Here is a 23,023-nt window from a genome sequence, read left to right on the forward strand (position 1 = left end):
ATTTGTGGCCGAAACTATGTCCTCCTGACGTGAAAGGCGCATTTTCCAGGGAGTGTGTGTAAATTTAGCTCTGCCATTTCTCCCAGCTAAACAAGTTACTTAATCGTTCAGGACATAAGAATTTGCTGCCAAAATAAGACCAAGATCCATCCAGTTCCCCTTCCACCATCCTGGCAGTCGTTTGACGTGCCGTGTCCCAAACTATATACCGTATCCTGAGATACCATTTTCTAGCAGGATATCTGTTTCATTTGTGCGTCGATTTGCTGTGACAGCAAAGCAGGACTTTATTTGCAAATGCATCGCAGGGAGAGAAAGGTTAATCTTATTATACTTCAAACTTGGACGCTCTGGACGAACTTGTAATCAGAAACGTGTCGGATGTTTGAGTGGAGATGTCATCTTGGATTTGGCTTGAAAGTTCCTGTGTTTTGAGCAAGCCAAAGTCGTGGCCAAATAATGTGTGTGGCTGGAGACAAATCGCAACTCCATGAACTGAATATAACAGCTGTTGAATCATTGAATCATAGAATCTTAGAGCCCAGAGGGAGGCCATTCGGCCAATCCTACCTGAGTCAGCTCTTTGAAATAGCAATCAGTCCCTCACTCCCTCACTCTTTCCCCACAGCCTTTCGAATATTTCCTTTTCAATTATCCATCCAATTCCCTTTCGAAAGTTATTATTGAATCTGCTTCCGCCAGCCTTTCAGGCAATGTGTTCCAGATCGCAACAGCTCGCAGCTCCTTATTCGCTTTATCCAAACCGCTCATAATTTCGAACAAGTCACGGTTCCAGGATATCGCGGATGTTTTGACCACTTTCTGTCTTCTGCGATGGAAATAAAATCATTAATATTTGATGTTGCGCAGGCTGGATTTGTTAGAGTATTGAACCGTCGCTCGGGGGGGGGGGGAAACGGGATGTGTGGCCGAACTGCAGACAGGAAGACTGTGGCAACGCTCTCGCGAGTTTCATACTGGGCTGTGCTGAGCTGCGTTAAGGGTCTGGGGACGGAACCTTATAGGCGAGGGGCGCGATATAAATGCAAGTTGTTGTGGTGTTTGTGGCACCGGAACTGTCCACTCGTAATTGGGTGGCTTATCTGCCAGTCTCGGGCAGCCTCAACTGTGCCGCGCGACTCAAACCAAAAGCCCACACGGGGTTAAATTGCTGTTTTTGCAGGCAGTTTCTTGAATGTTTACCGGGAAGGTAAATGTGTGATGCATGTTCCAGTGCTCTGTGGTTGACCACTGTACCATCCAGTGTTGTGGCAAACTGCTTTCTAACAAGTGTGCTTTTCACCCTCGCTGTTCTACAAACCGGTTAATTACTTTATCGTTTGTGCTTTTGGGTTCCTGTGGGTTCTGCAAAACATTGATTGAAGTCTGCGGTGCAGTATTTAAGGTCACTTCTGTGTGCGATTTTTTTCTCTCTCTCTCTCTGTGATGCTTTGTCTTGCCTTGACGTGGGGTCCTGTAGCCTCGTGGTTAGCTCGCTAGCCTTGCAAGCGAGAGGACCCGGGGTCGATTCCTGGGCGGGGCGAAACCTTAGATAAGTCTCCTCGCTACACACGCCTCTGTTTACCTAGCAATAGGTAGGAACCCAGTTGTTAGATAATTGGCGGATCCCTTTCTGGGGGGTAATAACCCCTCCAAAGTTTTAAAAAACATTGGTTACTTCAATCCACGACTGTTTGCGGGGAACCTGCTGTGCGCAATTGGCTGCCGCGTTTCGCCCTCAAAACATGTAGTCAGTTCACTTTACAGTGTATCCTGTGAAGCGCTTTGAGACGTCTCAACGACATGATAAGGCGCTGGCCTGCAGTTTTCATTGCTTCTTGCGGAAATTTCCCGGCTTCTCCGTTGCTTAAATTTTAAGAGGAGAGAGCAGAACCGGTTGAAATAAAGGTGGCTGGAATGTGGAGTTCCAGGGACTCCATCCTTTCGCGAGGCAGATTCAGTAAATTGTTGTGAAAGGCAGTGCTGAAAGAGGAGAGGTATTTAAGTGAGGCAGTCCAGGAACAAGCAGGAGAATGGGATTAGATTAGATGGCTCGTATTTGGGATAAAAATGCAGGCGAAGACTTAATTGGCCCGAACGGCCTGTTTCTGTGCAGTCACGTTCTAAGACGCCAACAGGAGAATAATGCTACCCCTTGCATTTGATGCAGCGCCTTCGAGACGCCTCAAAGCGTTTCACAGAATATACCGTAAAGTGAATTCACTGTGCATTTTGTGGGCGGAACGCGGCAGCCAATTGGCGCCGCATCGAATTGCGCACAGCAGCGTCCCACAAAAACAGTCGTGGATTGAAGTGACCAATTTATTATTTTTCAAATACTTTTTTTGAAGGGATTGTTACCCCCAGAAAAGCGACCCACCAATCGACTGACAACCGGGTTCCTACTCACTGCTGTGTAAACAGAGGCGTGTGTGCGCGTGGAGTAAGGAAACATGCCCAAGGTTTTGCCCGGCCCGGGAATCGAACCCAGGTCTCTCTCTCGCGAGGCGAACGCTCTTAACCACTGAGCTACAGGACTGAGCTAACAAAATGACTGGGAGAGGGAGGAAAGCACGGTGCAAATTGTCTCGTTCTTGAGATTGGCCGTGGAGCATGACCTTACTTGGGTGTCCCCAAAGTCTCGAACACTGCGGAGCGATTGGTCTGAAAACAATTCTTGAAGATGGTGCTAATTTATCAGCCGGCCCAAGGTGAAAGAGACGTCAAATATTTAAATATATCTAATATAGATATACACAGTACATCTAAATTCACAAAGGTGCTAAAAGTACATCGTGCGAGACCTAATTCGAAGAGATGAACTCTGGAGATATTAGCCTTTCACCGAAGTTGTGCTACCGCACAGGTAATCGTGTCACAGGGATTTAAAGTGAAGTTGCACCGCGGTCCGCACGACCTTTTTTTTAAAATCTAAAACAAATACAGATTGTTCGGAGCTTTCAGTCTGCACTGAAAAGGCCATGAGGCAAACTGTCCTCTGGAGGGCAGTAGCAATAAGTGAAACTGATTCTGTCGAATAACGCTGCGTGCCCCCCCCCCCCACAACACTCTCTGAACTATTTTAGAATTGCCGTCATCTGCTATCTTGCAAGCCAAAGCCTTGACGGATGGGGTTGGCCTGACTGGACCAAACAGCAGCAAGCTGCCCGATTTTAGCTGGTCTCAATCCGCGATGGTTTGCGGGACACCTCTGTGCCCAATTGGCTGCCGCGTTTCGCTCACGAGATCCGCTTCGCAATCTGTTCTGCGAGGCGCCATGTGACGTCTCAACGATGTGAGGATTATTATTATTATTATTACTACCGGATTCAGTGGCGCCGAGTGCCACACTTTGAGCAAAAAGGGTCTGGTAATGTGGACCCGCTGTGGATCAGAGATGGGGAAATGTTTCCAGTTGTTTTTTTTGTCGGGAGTACAAACCTTCCTGAGAGTAAACTCTTCACTGGATACGGCACCTGGCTGACCAGCTGCGGGCTTGGCTCAGTTGGAATCACCAACGCCTCGAAGTCAGAAGGTTGTGGGTTGAAGCTGAACGCCAGAACTTTGAGCTCAGTCTATCCAAGCAGACACTCCTCTGCAGTGCTGCGGTCAGGGTTGGATCAACAGAGGTGCTTTTCTGCAGTGAGATGTCAAATCGAAGTGCCAACTGCCTGTTGAGAAGGACAGTAAAGATCCCATGGCACTATTTGAAAAGAGAAGAGAGTTTCTCCCACCCCGGTGTCCTGGCCAACAATCCCCCCCAGAGAGAACTGGGAATTTGCTCCCACTGATATAATAATAACCCTTTGCATTTGATACCTCGCCTGATCACGTCTTCGAGTCGTCTCAAAGCGCTTCACGGAATGTACTGTAAAAGTGAATTGACTGTATTTGAGTAACTTATTTGTTTACATAACCTGAAGTAATTTGAGTTATTTATTGATATAAAGTTCAGCAAAATAAATATGGCTTTGTTTAACTAAACATCTCGCCGGCATTTCGTGTCAAGTAGGGGTGTTTGTATATTTTTGTTACGCAATTTCCATTTGTGGTTTGTGTTTGCGCTCGGTCACCGAGGACTTGAGAGACGCTTGAGATACAGTAGCTTTGCCTTTCGATTGACATCCTTGCTCTCGGCACAGCGCACATCAGAGGTGTGCTGACCTATACATTGTCGGCCGCACGTCCTGGCGAGAATTTCTTTTTTTAACGTGTGCAATTGTCGGCACGGTCGGAATTTTCTTTCGGGTCTCGCTTTTTCTCGTGCGGTTCGGATTCAATTGAATTATAGGCCCGGGGTGCTTCCAAAAAAAAAAATCCACTCGAAAACTTCCGTCTTCAAGTTCCTACTCGTTTATTCATTGTCGTCTTGCTGACTTTCGTCACCGCGGTGGCAAAGGGAAACGACGGCAAAAATTTGCGGTGGTATTCAACGGCGTTTTTGCCATCGATTTTCAGAAGCCAGCAATTTCCGTAAACACTAACAGCCAAGACACCGGGAGCTCTGCGGGAGCTTCGGGTTCACGAACTTCAAAGGTGAACGAATATTCCTGCCCCTTAACCATTTTTTTCCCCCCCCCCCCTCGGCCGACTTATCCAGCGACAGCACTTGCATTGTTTTATTTTTATTTATTTAGGGGGAACCCAATAGACCACCACAAAAAAGAATCTCAATCCCTCCGCGGTCTTGCCCCACCCTACCTCTCCCTCTGTGACCTGCTCAAACCCTTCTGCTCACCGGACACCTGCACCGTCTGCCCCACTCTCAGCCTATCTGCCCCCCCACCCCCCCCCACCCCGCTCTCTGGAACTTCATCCCGGCTCTGAGACATCACCCCCTCAATGTGAAAGGGCCATCTGAAAGCGCTCTAGGACACTACCCTGCTTGAGGGCCGAGGTATAAATGCAAGTTGTTGTCGTTATTAACGTAAATTTATTCTCGTATCCTGGGCTTGCACTTTGGATGAGTCCCATTCGCTCACTGTTCCCCCCACAAAGGCTCAGAGGCACATTGCTGAATGACTGATTGCCTAACGTTCTGCACGGCCTGAACTTTTCTTTTAACATTAACAGAAAACAGCCGCATGTTTTAACGTAAGTGAGATTTTTTTTTTCCGCTCACCGGTTGGCCTGACGTCACTGAAAAGATACCCTTCGAATTCTCATTATCCTTTTCCCTTCTTAGGGAATCTGCAAAGATGTTTTTTTTTTCTTTCGTCCACTATTTTTTCGTTGTTTTTATTCGTCTCTCAAGGTCACAGCACTTATGCCTGCTACCATTTTAATGTGTTTCTGAATTGCTTCCCTGATTGTAATAGACTGAGCCACGTGACTGGATTCCTGTTCGCAAGGAATGCCAAGGAATCTTTAATGTCGACCCGCCGGCATGAGGAACTCGGTTTAACGTCTCACCCGAAGGACGACATCTCTGACCATGCAGCACACCCACCCCCCACCCCCCACCCCCCACCCCCCCCCCTTTAGAGCTGCATTGGAGTGTCGGCATAGACTATGTGGGTTTCAAGCCCTGACGTGGGACTTGTACTCACGACCTTCTGATTCTACAGATTAACAAAAATATTTATTGAACTTGCCCGTTAGCCTCCACAACAACAACAAATTACATTCGTATAGCGCCTTTCACATCGGGACACGACACAACATCAACAACAACTTGTATTAATATAATAATAATAATAATCCTTCCATTTGATTATCGTGCCTTATCACGTCCTCGAAACGTCTCAAACCCTTTTAGTATGTGTGTGTGTGTGTGTGTATATATATAGCAATATATCTTCATGCAGAGTACTTTTTCCAACTCTTTTTTTATCTTCCTCTGATGATAATCCTCAATTAAAGCCCTCATTACAACCGCACCGATGAGTAGAAGTCGTCTTTTTGTTCACCCCGTCAAAATAATTGCTAATGACCACTAGAAAGTATTTTAGGAGGCATTCTACAGCTGGACATCCCCAGTTCCAACTAAATGTCTGTGTCCGTTGAAACCAGCCAGCTATCAATGCCACATCCTCAGATAACGCAGCCAAGCCCAAATGGTTTGCATATTTTGATTGTAGACTGAAATAGCCATCTTTTTCACAATTGCACCTCAACATTTTAATCTCAGAAGAGTTTTATTGCCACCACTACACGAGCTGTTTGTGGAGAATTGCTGTGCACAAATTGGCTGCTGTGTTTGCTCACAATATGCACATTTGTTAAACTATGTGGAGTCCTGTAGCTCAGTGGTTAGAGCACTCGCTTTGCAAGCGAGACACCTGGGTTCAATTCCAGGCAGAGGGCGAAACCTTGGGCAAGTTTCCATACTCCACACAGAGCCTAATAATAATCCCTCCAAAACAAAACAATAATATATTGGTCATTTTCAATCCACGACTGTTTGCGGGACACTGCTGTGTTCAATTGGCTGCCACGTTTCGCCCACAAATATACGGTCAATTCACTTTACAGCATATTCTGTGAAGCGCTTTGAGACGCCTGGAAAACCTGAAAAGCATTACAGCGAATGCAAGGATTATTATTATCATATGTAGCATATTCTGTGAAGCACTTTGAAACATCTGGACAATGTGATAAGATGCCGGATCAAATACAAAGATAATTTATTATAGAAGGGATGCTATCCTGTGTGAAGGGCAGTATACAAATACATGGTGTGATGGTGAAGGTGGTAGATATGGTGGTAGTTGTGGTGCTGATGGCGGTGGAGATGGATGTTGTTGTTGGTTATTGATGAATAGGACCCTCTTTACCGAAGAGGTAATTGGGGTCTGCTTGGAGCTGAGCTGTATTGAATATAATACGGGCGGCAGAACCTCGGAATTGAGTTGACCCTCCCTCTGTGATGGTCTCGGCAGGCCGGTTCTTGTGCCAGATGGGGTTTGCGGTGCTCCAAGGCAGTACTGGTGACAGACAAGCCAGACTGGTTCGTTGCCAGGACTATGCGGGGGGCAGGCTGGTCTTCCCGCTCGGCACATGTGAATATCGGAAGCAAAGCTGCAACGGTTAGGTTGATTCTGCCTGGAAAAATAGAGAGAAACTTGCCAGACAGTGTTCACGGTGGTAGGCTATGCAGTTTTATTTAAGCTGCTTAAACACCATATAGGTACCTTGATGCACCCTGGGGTGGGGTGGGGGTGGGGGGGAGTGGTCCCTGCTCTCACTAACCTGTGCCTGAATAGCTAAGCAGTGTGTGCGTTCCTCTGGGGAAAGAGTGCGCATTCCATTCCAGGGCAGGGAAATGCCATGAGGTTGTGGAATTCTGTCTGGTCTGGAACCTCTTACGCATTCGTACCTGTATGTGTCAGTCATCCGGGTGTCCATCCCTCTCTTCCTTCCCCCCCCCCCCGCCCCCACCCAGATCTACAACACAGCATCCTGCTGGGTAAATGCAAGGAACATTCCCAAGTCTTGCGTAACATTTTTTGATGGATGCTTCTTGTCATGAAGGCTTCCCAAACTATTTCCTATACTTTTGGGGCTTTTTGGCTTTTTGTTTAGGAACACGATGGACAAAAATGTGAGAAATTCACATTGACCGCACACCACATCTGCTGTTCTGTCTGTCGTTCTGCAAATGATTTGAAAATTGGTTCTATTTCAGTGGAAGTCGTGGAAGAGCGAGTTCTGAATGTGCAGTGATCATTCCTTTTTCCTCATCAAAGTTTTCGAGACGTCTCAATGCGCTTCACAGGATAGACTGTAAAACGGTGTGTGTGTGTGTGTGTGTGTGTGTGTTTGCGTGTGTGTCTTGGCACAGCCAACACGTGCCCAACAATGTCCTACAACCAGCCATGGAGTGAATCACCAGTTTTGTTTGGGGGGGGGGGATTGTTGGCCAGAGTACCAGACAAGTGGGCATTTTACGAGGACAATTTGAGTGAACTTATTCGGTGCTAACTTTTCTTGCCAGCTTTCTCCCTTCTTCATCTCTGGAGTCCAATGCCTGTTCCTAACTTGCAATTGTATTGGGGTGGCGGGAGGGAGAAGGGTGTGGGCAGAATCTCTACTACATCTCCTATATCTCATTCTCTCGCATTTTGAATACGAGTCTACAAAATATAGATAGCGAGTAATTAGATTTCTGTGTTGCTACACCCGCGCCCCACCTACCCACCCACCACCACCACCTCCTCTCCCCCCCCCCCCCACCCCCCGTCTGTCTTTAGATCATTGCTGTCAATACTAACTGTGACTGGCTCCCCATCTACCAATTCAAATCACAACATTCAGGTCTACGGAGTCATTGGGGCTGTTGAGAAGTTTCCTGGGAGCTTTTTGTAACGCTTCTGTGTTACTAAATTAAACCTACGAGGTTCGGAGGAAAATAATTTCCAGTTCAGCCGATTTGAAATGGTCCGAAAGTTTCTTGTTTCAGCAGCATAAGGTGAGAAACACCAAGAGAGTACTGGATGTAGGGGAATTTGCCCATACAAATAGCAGTCGCTAGACTGCTTCTGTGAAGCGCTTTTTGAGACGTCTTCTTGACGTGAAAAGCGACGTGCCCAAACCCGCCTTTCGTATTTTATCGCTGTCCATTTTCTTGCGAGTCCTGAAGAGGATGGAATTTTAAAGCGATATTTTTTTCTTCCTGCTATCTTCCTGGACATTTTAAGCACTCTTAGGTTTCCCCGTGTAAACCCTGCTACATAAATGCAAGTTGTTGTCATCATCCTTGGCCATTAAAACAATTTCTAGGGTGGTGGTGGGGGGGGGGGGGGCGAGAGCTCCCCTTCAAAACGTTACTGGTAGAGGGAGAGGAGGCTGACTTCTGAGAAGTCTTTTTTTAAAAGAAAAAATTTGAATTCTAAAGGTTTTTTTTGTTGCAGAACAAAATACCCCTAAGTGGTCACGCACAATCTACAGATCAGTGCAATTGAATTATTAGGGCACGAGGCATGTCAGTAGGATGCGCTCTTTGTCCCAGAATGAGAGAGTGACTGACCCCTTTTGATGCGGGTTATGTGTTTCCCTGTGTATTTTTTTCACGCGTTAGTTATAGCAAGAAGGTGACTCACAGAGTGATGCACAGAACAAAATGAATCGTTTCTTTTGATGCCCGGGTGAGGTCAGTCTTAAAAGTTGACGAGACTGAATTTTCGAGGTGTGCTGTGGAATATTTAGGCTGGAGTTGTGTTGACTTGGCAGCTTGCGGAGTGTGAGACACATGATGGGAGGGGAGGGAAGGGGGAAGAGAGAGAGGCGAGAAATTTAACCTGAAAATATTTTTTATTTCACCCGTTAAATTAAATCTAATTGTAAACCAAATCTAACTTAATCTGTTAAAGAAAATCTCTCCTGGTTCTAGATTTTCATCTGTTTTCTTAGCATTGTATTGAAATTGTCTGAATTCGCCCGCAAAATGCAGTCAGTCCACTTCAAAATATGTTCTGTTAAACGCTTCGAGAGGTCTCAATGACATGATAAGGTGCTCTATCAAATGCAAGGAATTATTGATATTATTATTTACTATTAACTCAAGCCGGCTTTTCTGTAGTTCTTTAAAAGTACTTCAGGAGAATTGAACACTACTGAGTTTCAGAATTTGTCAAATTCTGGATGCTTTGAAATGCTAAGAACGTAAAGTAAAATCTGGACCGAGTAGAATCTCTCCCTCGAATTTCTCTCCGCTAAGATTAAAAGTTCTGCACTTTGGCATGATTAATCAACTCCCTCTTCCTAATGAGTTTTATTAAAAAGCTTCACTGAATCGGGTGAAATAAATGCTGCCCTTTGGGTTTTTTTTTGTCAAAGCGCTGTGAAGACAAAACTAGAAAAAGGATGAGATTGTCAGGTATTTAATTGTTACCTAATGCTGTGGTAACCACTTGAATCAAAGCAGCAGTGTATGAGAATGGATTTCATTTGCACATTAATACAACAGCTTTTGTGAAGTGCCGGGCGTGTTGTAGTCAGTCACTCATTACTTTTTTGTGCCTCCAAAACGATGACTTGAGAAGGCGCTACATTAAACGCAAGGATTATTTATTACGAGTAACTTAACTCTACCTTTTCAGAGAGTAGCTCAAGTCTACCTCTGCTCTGTTATCCTGGCTGTTTACTATTTGTGGAGTCCTGTAGAGTAGTGGTTAGAGCTCTCGCCTCGTAAGCGAGAGGACCAAGGTTCGATTTCACCAGTAGGGCGAAACCTTAGGCAAGTTTCCTTACTCCACACGTCTCTCTTTACCTCGCAGTAAGTAGCAACCTGGTTGTTAGTCAATTGGCGGATCCCTTTTTCAGGGGTAACAATCCCTTCAAAGAATAACAATAATAATTTGGTCACTCAATCCACGACTGTGTGTGGGGACGCCGCTGTGCGCCATTGGTTCCCGCGTTTGGCCCACAAAATGCACAGTCAATTCCCTTTACAGTCCATCCTGCGAAGCGCTTTGAGACGTCTCGAATTGTGATGAGGCGCTGCGTCAAATGCAAAGATGATCATTATTTCCGACAGTCTTAAAAAAAAAAGGGGGGGGATAATATCCCAGCCAATTTACAAAAGTATTCTATGACTCGCGTAACCTGTTGCATAAAATTCTTCTGACAAGCGGTCAGAACCGCAGCGGCTTTCCAGATTTCCATTTCCGTGACTGTCGGGTCTGAATTTGGATCTTTCAAATGCAGCTCAGTTTACCCCGAAAGGTATCGTTTAATTGGACATCTTCCGTAACCGGGACGGAGTGATCTCTGACAGCTTATTTCGGCTCCTCCATCGTCTTGCATCGCTGTTTTATAACAGGGTGGTGCGGGTGGGAGGTGGGATCAAGTTATTTGTGACAAGTCTGATGTTTTCACTGTCCACGATTCCTCAAAGAGGAAAACTATTATGATTCGGGGAATTTCTATTACTATTTCTATTTCGGGATGTATTTTTTTTTTTCCGCTCCGCCCTCCCCCCTTACCCGCTCCCCACACGCCACACGCACTTCGGACACACACGCATGCAAAAAAAAATCCCCAAACGATCTGCTCGCCTTTCGTTCAAAACCCCATCTTCTTGTCCCACATCTTTTGGTTTGAAGAGTGAAAGTGAGCGACAGAGAAAGTGGAAACCCCCTTTAAAGAAAAAAAACACAACCTCCAATTCCTACCAATTGTGGTCTCGAAAGAGAGAGAGAGAGAGAGAGAGACCTACACACCCCACACGCGCAAAAACACATAGAGTGGAAATCCCCTTTTGACGAAAAACAATTGAATTTCACCCATCGGTCATGATTCATCACATGTTATTTCACCCTCTTTTCCGAGACCCTTTCTCAATAACAATTGGAAGAGCAAAAATCCTCGTATTTGCTACCGATCGCGCCTTTCGTGTTGCGGTCAAGTCTCAGGCAGTGTTGGGACGGGAATTCAATCCAACGCAACTTCGCTGTAAAGTGCATTGACTGCGTATTTGTTTTTAGGCGAACGAGGCGGTCGGTTTGCACGCAGCAGTGTCCCGGACGCAGCCACGAAGTGAGCGATCCGTAGTAATAGTAATAATAATCCTTGCATTTGGTACAGCGCCTTATCACGTTTTTGAGATGTCTCAAAAGCGTTTCACTTGACTGTATATGTTGGGAGCGAATTGCAGCAGCCAATGACCCGCAAACACTCGTGGATTAAGTGACCCCTTCACGTGTGGGGTTGTTGACCAGGACACGAGCGAGAGATGGGGCGGGGGAGGAAATTCTCTGCGCTTTTCAAACAGTGCAATGGGATCTTTAACATCTACCTGAACAGACACATTGTGTGTGTGTGTGTGTGTGTGTGTGTGGGAAGGTGGGGGGCGGTGTGTTGGGGGACGTTTGCCATGTCTGTTTATACCAGTGCGTTAAAAATCCATAGCTATAAATGCTTTCTAGAGTAAAACAAACATCGACGGACACCGTAAAGGAACAGTTAGATTTATCATTTTCATCTGGTAATGAATGTGTCGATTGGAAACATTTCTTCCACGTTTCGATGGAATTTTCTTCCCCTCTCGCTTCTCGTCCAGGATGAAAGTTGAATAATTCGGAGGCAAAAGTTTAATTCAGAATTGTTTTCATTGAGAAATGTTGCGTTAAAATATTCCTCAAAATCTAGGCATTTAAATTAAGAAAATTGTCGAATCGCAATTTTCTTAGTTGCTTTTAATTGGCGGCAAATGCGAATAATAAGGTGAATTAAAACAACAAAAAAGATCAATTGATCGATTTAATATAAATTGTATAATGAAGTCTAGTGAGGCTGGCTCACAGATTAACCGCAATAACCCTCATGTATGATATAGCGTCTTATCACACAGTTGAGACGTCTCAAAATGCTTCTCAGCATTTTTTTTCGCTGTGAAGGCGGATAACTGGTGGATGGATCGGTAACCAGAGGACATCGATTTAAGATAAATGGCAAACGAACCAGAGGGGCGATGAGGAGAATTTTTTTTTTTGCGCAGCGAGTTGTTAAGATCCAGAACGCACTGCCCGAAAGGCTGGCGGAAGCAGATTCAATAATAACTTTAAAAAGAGAAGTGGATAGGTACTCGAAAAGAAAACTTTCGCAAGGCCGCGGGATAAGAACGGGGGCAGTGGGACTAATCGGATAGCTCTTTCAAAGAGCCAGCTCGGGCAGGATGGGCCGAATGGCCTCCTTCTGTGCCGTAGGATTTGTGCCTTGTGTAAGTTTTGTGACTCTATTTTATAGGCGAACGTGGCAGCCAATTTGCACGCAGCAGTATGCCCCCAAACTGCCATGAAGTGAATGATGAATTTTAGTTTGGCGGAATTGTTGGCTTCTCTTTTTACACGTTTGATGGATTGATGGATAGATGGATGGATGGATGGATGGCTGGATGGATGGATGGTTGGTGTGTGTCTGGCAACACAAGAAAGGAGAGTGAGAAAAGCCCTGATGTCTGGTGATAAAGGACGTCATTGGATCCATTTGGGGGCGAGTGCGTGAGACTGATTTGTTCTTCAATTTATTTGTTCTTCATTTCGGTAACTGGGATTGCGGGCTTTCTCTCTCTCTCTCTCTCTCTCTCTCGCTCTCTCGCTCTCTGAATGTGCTGTGCGCACATCAAGGACACATTAGAGCACTCGCCTCACAAGCCGGAGGACCTGGGTGCGATTCCCGAGCAAGGCGAAATGATGGGCAAGTTTCCTCAATCCACACAGTAAGTAGGAACCCGGTTGTTAGTGGATTGGCGGATCGCTTCGCTGGGTTTAATAATCCCTTCAGAATAAATAATAATAATTCGGTCACTTAATCCACGACTGTTTGTGGGACGCTGCTGTGCGCAATTGGCTCCCGCGTTTCACCCACAAAAATACACAGTATATTCTGTACATCTTGACGTCTCGAAGACGTGATAAGGCGCTATATCAAATGCAAGGGGTATTATTATCAAGACTTTGAGGTCTGATTGCGTTGATTTCCTGATTGCAGAGTGTGATTGTGTAACAAACAACAACACTGGTGTATTCAATAAATCCTTTATTTCTCTGCTTGAAAAACAATCCACGCACCGGTTCCCTTTGCAGGATCCTTTTCTATTTCCGGTTTCTATTGCATTGGCTCTTTCTTAATTGCCGTTTAACTTCTTAAAGCAATATCGGATCCCACGTTTCGCCCACAAAATACACAGTCGATTCACTTTACGGTATGTAACGTGCCTGTGAGGCTCTTTGAGACGTCTCGAAGAGGTAATAAGGCGCTATATCGAATGCAAGTATATTATTAATAATATCCTACACAAACCTCGAGTATCTGTTTTCAGCTGAGGCAAAACCATAATAAGATGGGCATTTTAACCAACGATGCATTTTTAAAAAATGTTTTATCACCTCGAGTTCCACCAACTCTTTGAGACGTCTCGAAGACGTGATAAGGTGCTATATCAAATGCAAGGATTATTATTAGTTGTTTTATTATTAACTCGACCCAGTCAGTCAGAGAGAGAGAGACGACAGAGGTCAGGTGAAATCCAGAAGAAATATAAAATCAAAATGAGATGAACGGCCTTTTGTTTTGGGCTATCTTTTTCGGAATTATCTTTTTCACACAGTGCAAGTGGGTTTTCAACCATTGTGGGACATGAATTTAAAAATCAGGAAGTGAGAAGGGAAAACCGAGGTTTATTTTTGACCCACAAACTTTGATTGATGGAAATGTTTCAACCTGGCCTTTTCCGGTTCCTCTGTTAAATAGTATTTACTACACAATTATACAAATGTCCATTTTATTTCAGCGCCTTGGGATGTCCTTGAGACGAGAAAGGCAACTTAAAAAAAAATCAAAGTAATTTCTTGTTGCTATGTTGTGTGTGTGGGTGTGTGCATGCGGTAAACTGATAACCAGTCACTACAAGGTTAAAGGGCTCAGTGACGAGTTATCAGGAGTGGCGAGTTAGACACACACACATATATACATATAAATAAAACAAAGAAATGCGGGATATTCACAAACATGATGACTTAAGTGTTGGTGCCAAGTTAAATCAGGGTCACGTTATCAGGAGTTTACTGCAAAATAATCCTTGCAATTGATACAGCGCCTTATCACGTCTGCGAGACGTCTCAAAGCGCTTCACAGAATATGCTGCAAAGTGAATTGACCGTACATATATTTGTGGGCGAAACCCGGCAGCCAATTGCGCACAGCAGCGTCCCACAAACAGTCGTGGATTGAAGTGACCAATTTTATTATTTTTTTGGAGGGATTATTATCAGGCGTAGTGGAGTAAGGAAACTTGCCCAAGGTTTCGTCCTGCCGGGGAATCGAACCCAGGTCTCTCACTTGCAAGGCGAGTGCTTTAATCATGGAGCTACAGGACTGTACATGGTAATAGGAATAGTTTTACAAAACCTTGCCATATCCTGCAGTAAGCTTCGAGTTCAAAAGAGAACATCTTGACAAACCGATTACAGCGCTGTGAGAAATAGGTGCATTTTGACTACAAAACTTGTAGATTTATTTAAGACTATGCAAAATCCGAAAACCGACTTGCAGTTTACCGTGCCCTTGTCGGCAATAAATTAGCAAATGCTTCAAGTGTTTGTGGCTATTTGTGCTTGTCTTCCTGTTCAGGTGGACATTGAAGGTCCCATGGCCCCATTTGAAAAGGGAAGAGAGTTTCTCTCGGTGTTGCCCGCGAATAGTCATTACATTTTACAGCAAATACCCCTTGGCTCCAGTCGACGTCTTCTCTCCTGCGGCTCTGACCTCCTCAACCTCCCTGACCTATCCCCGAGACTTAGTGAAGCAGTGCGTAACCTCGGTGTCGGGTTCGACCCCCAGCTGTCCTTCCTACCCTACATCCAGTCCATAACCAGAAGCACTTTCCTCCACCTCCGTCACATTGCCCATCTCGGACCGTAGCTCACGCCCAACCCAGCTGAAACTCTAATCCACGCTTTCGTCGCCTCCTTCCTTCGAAGCACTTTGAGTCGTCTAGAAGACATGATAAGGCGCCATGATTATTATTATTATTATTGATTATTCCAATGCCCTCCTTGCCCATTTCCCCAGCCCCACTATCTGCAGAAAATCCATGAGTTGCAGATGGTTGCATTTCATTCATTACATCAAACCTAATCTGAGTTTCTTTTTATTATTCGCCACCGTGAAAAATTCTATCGTGGTGCGTTTGGACCAGGAGTAGGCTTTCGCCACTCAGCAACATAGGAATGAACAGGAGTAGGCGATTCAGCGCCTCGAGCTTGTTCCGCCATTCTATTAGATCATGGCTGATCTGTACGTCAACTCCAATTACCCTCATTTGCTCCAAATCCCTTGATACCCTGACCTAACAAATATCTATCCACCTCAGCCTTGAAAATTGGAAGGGATCCAGCGTCCACCGCCTTTTGGGGGAGATAGAAAGTTGTGTCCGAAAGGTTTAAAGGTTTATCTCTCTTCGTGAGCCAATTAAATGTGTGTGTGTGTATGGGGGGGAGGGGGTTTGCTAAGGGGAGAGGTAGAGAGAGAGAAAAACAGAGACGGGCACAACTCTGAAGCAGAATAAGTAGAACATCGGCCTTTGGATGGCTGGTTCTGTAGCTCGTGCGTGAGGATAGTGTCCAATCATTCGGTTAAATTTTACTTCCTTAGACTAGATGGTGATTTAGTAACGGGCACTCTTTGGGTCTCGCTGTAAGAGCTCTTGTGCTGATGTACGGTGTTTGAGACCTCGGACGGTGAGATTTCCAGCTGAGCGGGATGGGTTTTGGAACGAGATCAAGCCACACTCTAACCTCAGTTGGCTGAACACACATACTTGGATCAGGCACAAGATTTTCAAGGCTAACTTGCGGTACGAAGGTGAAGGTCTCCAGGTGTATTTAAAACCCGGTCTCATGTTCGAAGTGTGGAAAATTAGGATTTAATTTAAAAAAAACAAAATAAAAACGCAAGGAAGAATTGGGGCACGTTAAAATAATTTTCTTTTTTTTAAAAAAAAGACTTTTAAGCAAAAGAAGAACTGACAATTCGTAATATTTGTGTAAACTTTTTAACCTGTTAGTAATAATAATAATCCTTGCTTTCGATGTGGTGCTTTATCACGCCGTTGAGACGTCTCAATGTGCTTCACGCCATATATCGTAAAGTGAATGGGCTGTATATTTTGTGTAGCGTAATGGTGAGAGCACGGGTTCGATTCCGGGGCCGGGCGATACCTTAAGCAAGTTTCCTTCAAGTTTCCGCCAACATCCCGGTTGTTATGGATTGCTTTCCGTGGGTAATAATCCCTCAAACATAAACCTGTTCAAATACGATGGACCATAAGAGCAGCATTGCTTTGGTCTGCATTTCCTTGGTATCCCAGTGAGACACTGAACACGTAGATACATTGCAGTAATATTTACGTTTGTGTGTGTGTGTATACAGTACCTTTTATGTCAAGAGGACATTTCAAAGCCCTTTATACAGCTGGATCACCTTTCCAAGATGCCAGTGATCTTTGCCAACAGTCTCTTGTTTTACTAAATGCGGTCAATCCACTTTGCAGTGTATTATTCTGTGAAGCCCTTTGAGACGTATCAACGACTCGGATCAGACCCCAAATCGAAAGCAAGGATCATTATTATCGCCTCATAAAGTCTTCCCGTTTTATCAACAACGCAAAAAAACGGCGCCAGCCGTGAATGGCGAAACACCACCAGAATTCCCTTTACCGCCCCGAGCGATTATGGACTACAAACGCGACGGCATTTCACCGGCTGATGTAGGTGTCGTTCAGATAACGGGCAACTTCTTACATAACATGCGAGAAATTTACCACTGGTCAGCCAGAGAGCGCGACGTCAGGTAATCGCGGTCGGCTGCCTGAGTGGGTAGAGAGAGCAAACGGGGGCTTTTGCGGTTTAAGATTGACAGTCGGAAATTGGACGCCGGGTAATCCAGGCAGCTGCTAACCGGTTTGCTTTTGGATCATAATCTCAAGGATAAAGTTAGGAGGGGTTAGAGATGAGCGCAAAGTGACACAAACAGTCTTTGACTGGGATAGGGAGTGGTTGGTGGAGGAGAAGGGGGAGGCGGTGGGGAGGGGAGGAGCGGGGAGGCAAGCAGGCAGGGAAAAATTGGTGAAAGAGCGCAAGTTTCAACAACAAGAGCAAAGCTAATGTGCGCCAGCAGATGTGAAGCACCAGGGCTGGCATTGGATCAGGATGAGAAGGTTTTTAATTCTGTGCCTGCGTCATTAGAAAAGTAGAGGAGGGAGTACTGCTGCCAAAAGCTGACACGTTTAATGTCAAAGGCGTATGAAGGTGATCGCTCTTCCTTCGTGCGGGGGAAAAAGCGAAAAGAGAAGGGGACGCGATACCCAATCGCAAGAAATAGCTTTCATTGTGTGTTTTTTTTGTATATATATATAATTTTTTTTGTTTGAAACGAGTACTTGATTTTTGGGGTCAGTGTTTCTTTGTGTGTGTGTGTGTGTATGTGTGCATGCGCGTGTGTGTGTGTGTGTGTGCAACAAGATGAATGTTAATGGGGCGAAGGTTGTTTCATAAGCGAGCGAAGGGAGTTTTTTTTAAGGCAACTTTAAACTACTGTGGGAACGATTGTGTTGCCACTGCAGCTTATTGGTAAGTCGGCTTTTCTTTTCCACTTTTCGGGATTGTAAGATGTAAAACTATGTGGGGGTGAGGTGGGGGGAGTGGAGTGATGATGATGATAATGTTCTTCATCACCCGTTCACCCGTCTCCAGGAGTATGTTTTAGTATTCATTGTCGTCTCGAGGCCTACCTCGTTCATTGCGCTTTCGATCATCTTTCCCCTCCGCGGTGATCATTAATTGCCAGTACCTACACTTCACAGTAAATCCCGTGAAGCACTTTGGGACGTCCTCCCAACGTAAAAAGCGCTATATAAATGCGAGTTGTTGTTGTCGTTCCGCACAGCCCTCTCCCTCGGCTCCCCACTCAAGCTTAGAGGCCAAGCCAGTATTGTTATACCAACGCTAAGAATCCTTGTCTGAAGGACATCCCAAAGCTCTTCACAGGATTTACTGTAAAGGGTAATTACCGAGTGTTTTTTGTGGGGAAACCTCAGCAGCCAATTTGCCAATTTTATCGGGTTGGAGGAGGATGTTGTTAAGCGGCTCGGGATACTAAAATGGCCAGGACCTTCAATTTCATTGAGCTGATGCAAATGCTCCTTTCAGTGAGTTTCTGAGGGGACACAAATACCTCTGTATTGTATGAAGTAATACAGGGTTAAAGGGGAGATTGTTGTTATTTTTTGCTTGGAAGTTGGCTCCTCGCGTTCCTTAGTAGTTAAAAGAGCAGATGAGATTAAACGTTGCAAGTATTTGCAGTTAATATTGCAGAATGTACTACAGTGGGCAACTTTTTGGACGGAGGTTCCAGAAGTTGGGGTATCGTAGCTGATGATAAGGATTAATAACCATAATAATAATGCTTGCATTTAATATAGTGCCTTATCACGTCATTGAGACATCTCAAAGTGCTTCATGTAATATATTGTAAAGTGGAATGACTGTGTACTTTGTGGGCGCAATTTAGCAGATTAATTCATTACCTCAGTTTGTCTCCTTGAATTATGCACTGAGTGCATCTGAAGAACCCAGTCACCTCTTCAACTGATTTCTGAGTAGAAATCTCCCCAGGAAACTCTTAGTGTCTTTCCCCCCCATCCCACCCATCTCTCCCTCTTGAGGAAACACCTGGCTTCGGTTTAGCTCCCCCCCACCACAGGGATGCAGCTCAGAGGAAATCAGTGTGCTGGGCGATTGAACCAGTACATGGTCACCAAAGAGGCTTGAGTCTGTGACACGAGGGCATCAATTTAAGATAGTAAGTCAATTAGCAAATGGGGAGGTCAGGAATTTTTTTACCAACACAGATATGGAATCCTCTGCTGGAAGGGTTGGTCGAGGATGAATCCAATTGCGCACAGCAGTGTCCCACAAACTGTCGTGGATTGAGTGACGCAATTTTATTTTGAATAGATTATTACCCCCGGAAAGTGATCCGCCATTCGACCAACAACTGGGTTCCTACTTACTGCTGGGTCATTTTTCTACTTTTGGGGGGTCAGCCGGGCGTCTCGACACCCGCGGAAACCCATCACCGGGCTTCAAGAGTCTCCAAACCAAGCTGAGAATCCCACGCAACCCACCCAGGCATGGAAATCCCCGAGAGAGGCTGTTGGAATGGATTGACTCTCTCTCTCTCTCTCCCTGGAGGGATGCAATCTGCTTCCCTAATTCCAGAAAGTATTAGGCACAGGTTGGCAAGAGCCAAGGATTTGGGGGGAAAGGGCTATGTAACTGGGACTGAAAGGATTTCCAATGAGAGAGCCGGCACAGACAAGATGGGCCAAATGGCCACCTTCTGCGCTCTACATTTCTGTGGTTTTAAGTCCTGTTGAATGCGTAAACAAGTGACTGCTGTTCACTTGAAAATGAAGAGCGTGTATTTTATTTTCGGAGGAGCTGTTTACATGTTTGCACAGTAAACTTTGGTTGACCTTGGTGGCAGCTTGATCTTGGTAGGCCTCACTCCTGTTTACCATAAATTTGCAGATAAATTCGAGGGGTCGGACCTTGGAAATCTGCGATTTTTGGGGGGATTCCATTAGCCAACTGTGGGTTTGGCTTCGGGGTGGGGCAACACCTTAAGCAAGTTTCTTTCCTGCACACGCCTCTGTTTACCTAGCAGTTAGTAGGAACCTGGTTGTTAGTCGAGTGATGGATAGCTTTACAGGGGGTAACAATCCCTCCAAAGAAAAAAAAATGCGGTCACTCAATCCACAACTGTTTGTGGCACCCTGCTGCGCGCAGGGTGAGACTCTGCTCGATAGATACTTGTCAGCTCAGGGGATCGAGGGATACGGGGCAAGGGCGGGTAATTGGAGTTGAGGCACAGATCCAGCCATGATCTGATAGAATGGCGGAACAGGCTCGAGGGGCTGAATGGCCTCCTCCTGTTTCTATGAGACGTTGACCCGAGGTCCCTCGCGCAGGCCGACCTATCGGGAGAGATTGTGCCTCCCTCCGATCCGTGCGGTCAACTCTAAATCGTTCCAGTAGGTGTCCTCCTAAACCCAGAGCTGTGTTTGCACAATGCACTGCGTCACCTTGGTTGGGACAGAAAGACTTTCTGCATGGATCCAGCAGATGGGGCAACGGACCCTGTTTAGTTCTTGTTCATGAAACCCGATAAGGTGTCAACCCCTTGTGTGCGTTTTTAGGAGTTATCAAAGTTGATGACTCCTACTGTCAACCGCAAATCCTTTCGGCCCCATTTCCCTGCCCCTTTTGCCCCAAGCCTCGGCTCTTGCCAAACCTCGCCTCATACTTTCAGGAAAGAAATTCACTTGCCACCGTTGCGATGGGAGTGGAGTGTTTTTTTGTGTGTGAATCAAAATAAATGATGTGTTTGCTTGTATTTCCAGGCGTACTTATTTGGTCTTAAAATAGGCAATTAGATGTCGGGTGTTTTTTTTTCTACATTTGGTTGAAAAAAAATCTATTTTTTTGGTGTTTTTTTGTGGACCGGGTTAAGAGTAAATCAATATGTGGGTGAAATTGGTATGCATTCATTTGACAAGTCTGTGCATCTTAGTCTAAACGGGAACTGGTAACTCCTTAAGCCTTTGAGCATTTATCAAATGCAAGAATTATTATAGTGTTTTGTTTTTTTAATTCCGTCTTACTAATATTTATTTACTTTCCCCTTTGCAGATGGAGACCAGGTTTGCCTCAGTCAACAAGTGGATGGCATTTACAGATTACAGGTACTAACCCTTTACAGCACTAATTGATTCTCAGTACAACATCTAATTTGATTGACTTTGGTGTGACTGTTTATATATTTATTTAAGAAAAATCTCCAAATGCTTAAAGGAGCCTTGATTTGATCTGGTTGATGCCAGGGTCACTTTACAGAGGTTTGGTATGACACTGGGTGGCCACAGTATACCTTTACCTTATTGGGACAAGTTGGTGTGGCAGTGCCAGAGGTGGGAACCCCAATTGTGTGGCGTGGGCAGATGAGATGCAAGCGTTCTGTTTGGTTGCAAAGCTTGGATGTGAAATGACTGCAGGCTTGTACGTCCTCCCGACGTGAAAGGCGTTATATAAATGTAAGTTGTTGTTGATGAAGTTGAACAGACTCCAGCCAGTTGCTGGTGGTCACTGCTCTCTGTCACGCAGAGCTGCCCAAAACGTTAGTGCGAGCTGCGTTATCGAACTGTCAAGTCCATTTCTAGTTAAAACCATGCGGCAGCTGGTGTGGAAAATGGGGGTGGGAAGTCACACTGGTGGTGAATGCTTTGAGGTTGGGACTTTAAAACTCTAATAGGGATCACACAAACCACAGGGTAGGAGGAGGCGAGTTTGCTCCCTCGCTATGATGATGCTCGCTCCCACGCAGTTGTTGTATGAGAGTCTGACTGAGCATCGGCTGGTGCTTATAGCTAAAAAGAAGAAAAAATGTCTGACTTCTGGGTCATCGAGTCATTGGCATTGTCGCTTCCTGTTTTCTGTGTATTTGCAAGCAGGAAAGTGATTCAAGTGCCCTGAGACACGACCCTGCATGAGGGATGCTATATAAATGTAAGTTGCGATTGTTATTGTTGATGGCAATGACCCAGTAGTTGGCGTTTTAAGCCTGGGAAACCCAATGGCTGATATGAATTTTAAATTCAATTCAAATTCAAAAAAAAATTTCAATCGGGCTTCCGCGTTTCGCCCACAAAATATACAGTCGATTCACTTTCCACTTCCTCTTCTGTGAAGCGCTTTGAGACGTCTGGAAGAACGTGTAAAGCGCGATGTCAAATGCAAGGATTATCGTTGTTGTTATTATTATTTTCAGGTCATTTTTCGATGTCACTTCCTTCTCCGTAAAGACATAGGGAGAGCAGGGAGTGACCTGGGTAGTAACCTAACGACTCGGAAATGCAGCCATTTAATGCAGAAGCCAGCCAGCGTGTCGGGCAGCGAGCCAGCTGTGCGCACTAACCGTGAATGGGATCCACGTTGTATCCGATTCACGCTCTTTAACGAGGCACGTTCCTACGGGGGGGGTGGGGGCTGCACTGCATTTCTTCCAGGGTACCGGCTCGCAGAGCGGAACGTTGTACCGTGTTCGTTCGGCCGATTTTTTTTTTTTTTTTTTTTTTTTTTTGAATTTGCTTTTCAAACCGCGGAGGTTTGTTTAGCTTCAGTTTCAAAACCGGCGTAAGATCCAGCTGCGTGGATGGCCAAACGGTTACCAAGGCAACGTTCGATTTCACCGGCGACTCCTGAAGGGAGTCGGAGTTGTGTTAAAATAGCGGAACTGGAATTTCCCGGAGCTTCTAAGCTGCAGCTTTGGTCGGCACCGTCTACATTTCTCCGGCCTCTGTGTGGGCGGCTGGAACGACTGAGCCATGGCTCAGCCGTCACGTTTGACGCAGCGTCTTATCGTGCCATCGAAACATCTCACTGCGCCTCCCAGGATTTACTGGAAAGCTGGGTCACTGTATTTGCGGGCAAACCTAGCAGCCAGTCTCCACACAGCAATGACC

General features: G+C 45.4%; 1 long non-coding RNA gene across 1 annotated transcript in view; it reads left to right on the forward strand.

Moving 5' to 3' along the window:
* The window catches only part of LOC103176946, a 125,586-nt gene that overhangs the window by 20,811 nt on the left and 81,752 nt on the right, over positions 1-23,023 (forward strand). The window contains exon 2 of the long non-coding RNA XR_006085153.1: positions 21,195-21,247. This is a non-coding gene — a long non-coding RNA (uncharacterized LOC103176946). The remainder of the gene's footprint in view (positions 1-21,194; positions 21,248-23,023) is intronic.

The sequence above is a fragment of the Callorhinchus milii genome, unplaced genomic scaffold (genome assembly GCF_018977255.1).
Source record: "Callorhinchus milii isolate IMCB2004 unplaced genomic scaffold, IMCB_Cmil_1.0 Scaffold5, whole genome shotgun sequence".
NCBI classification, from domain to species: Eukaryota; Metazoa; Chordata; class Chondrichthyes; order Chimaeriformes; family Callorhinchidae; genus Callorhinchus; species Callorhinchus milii.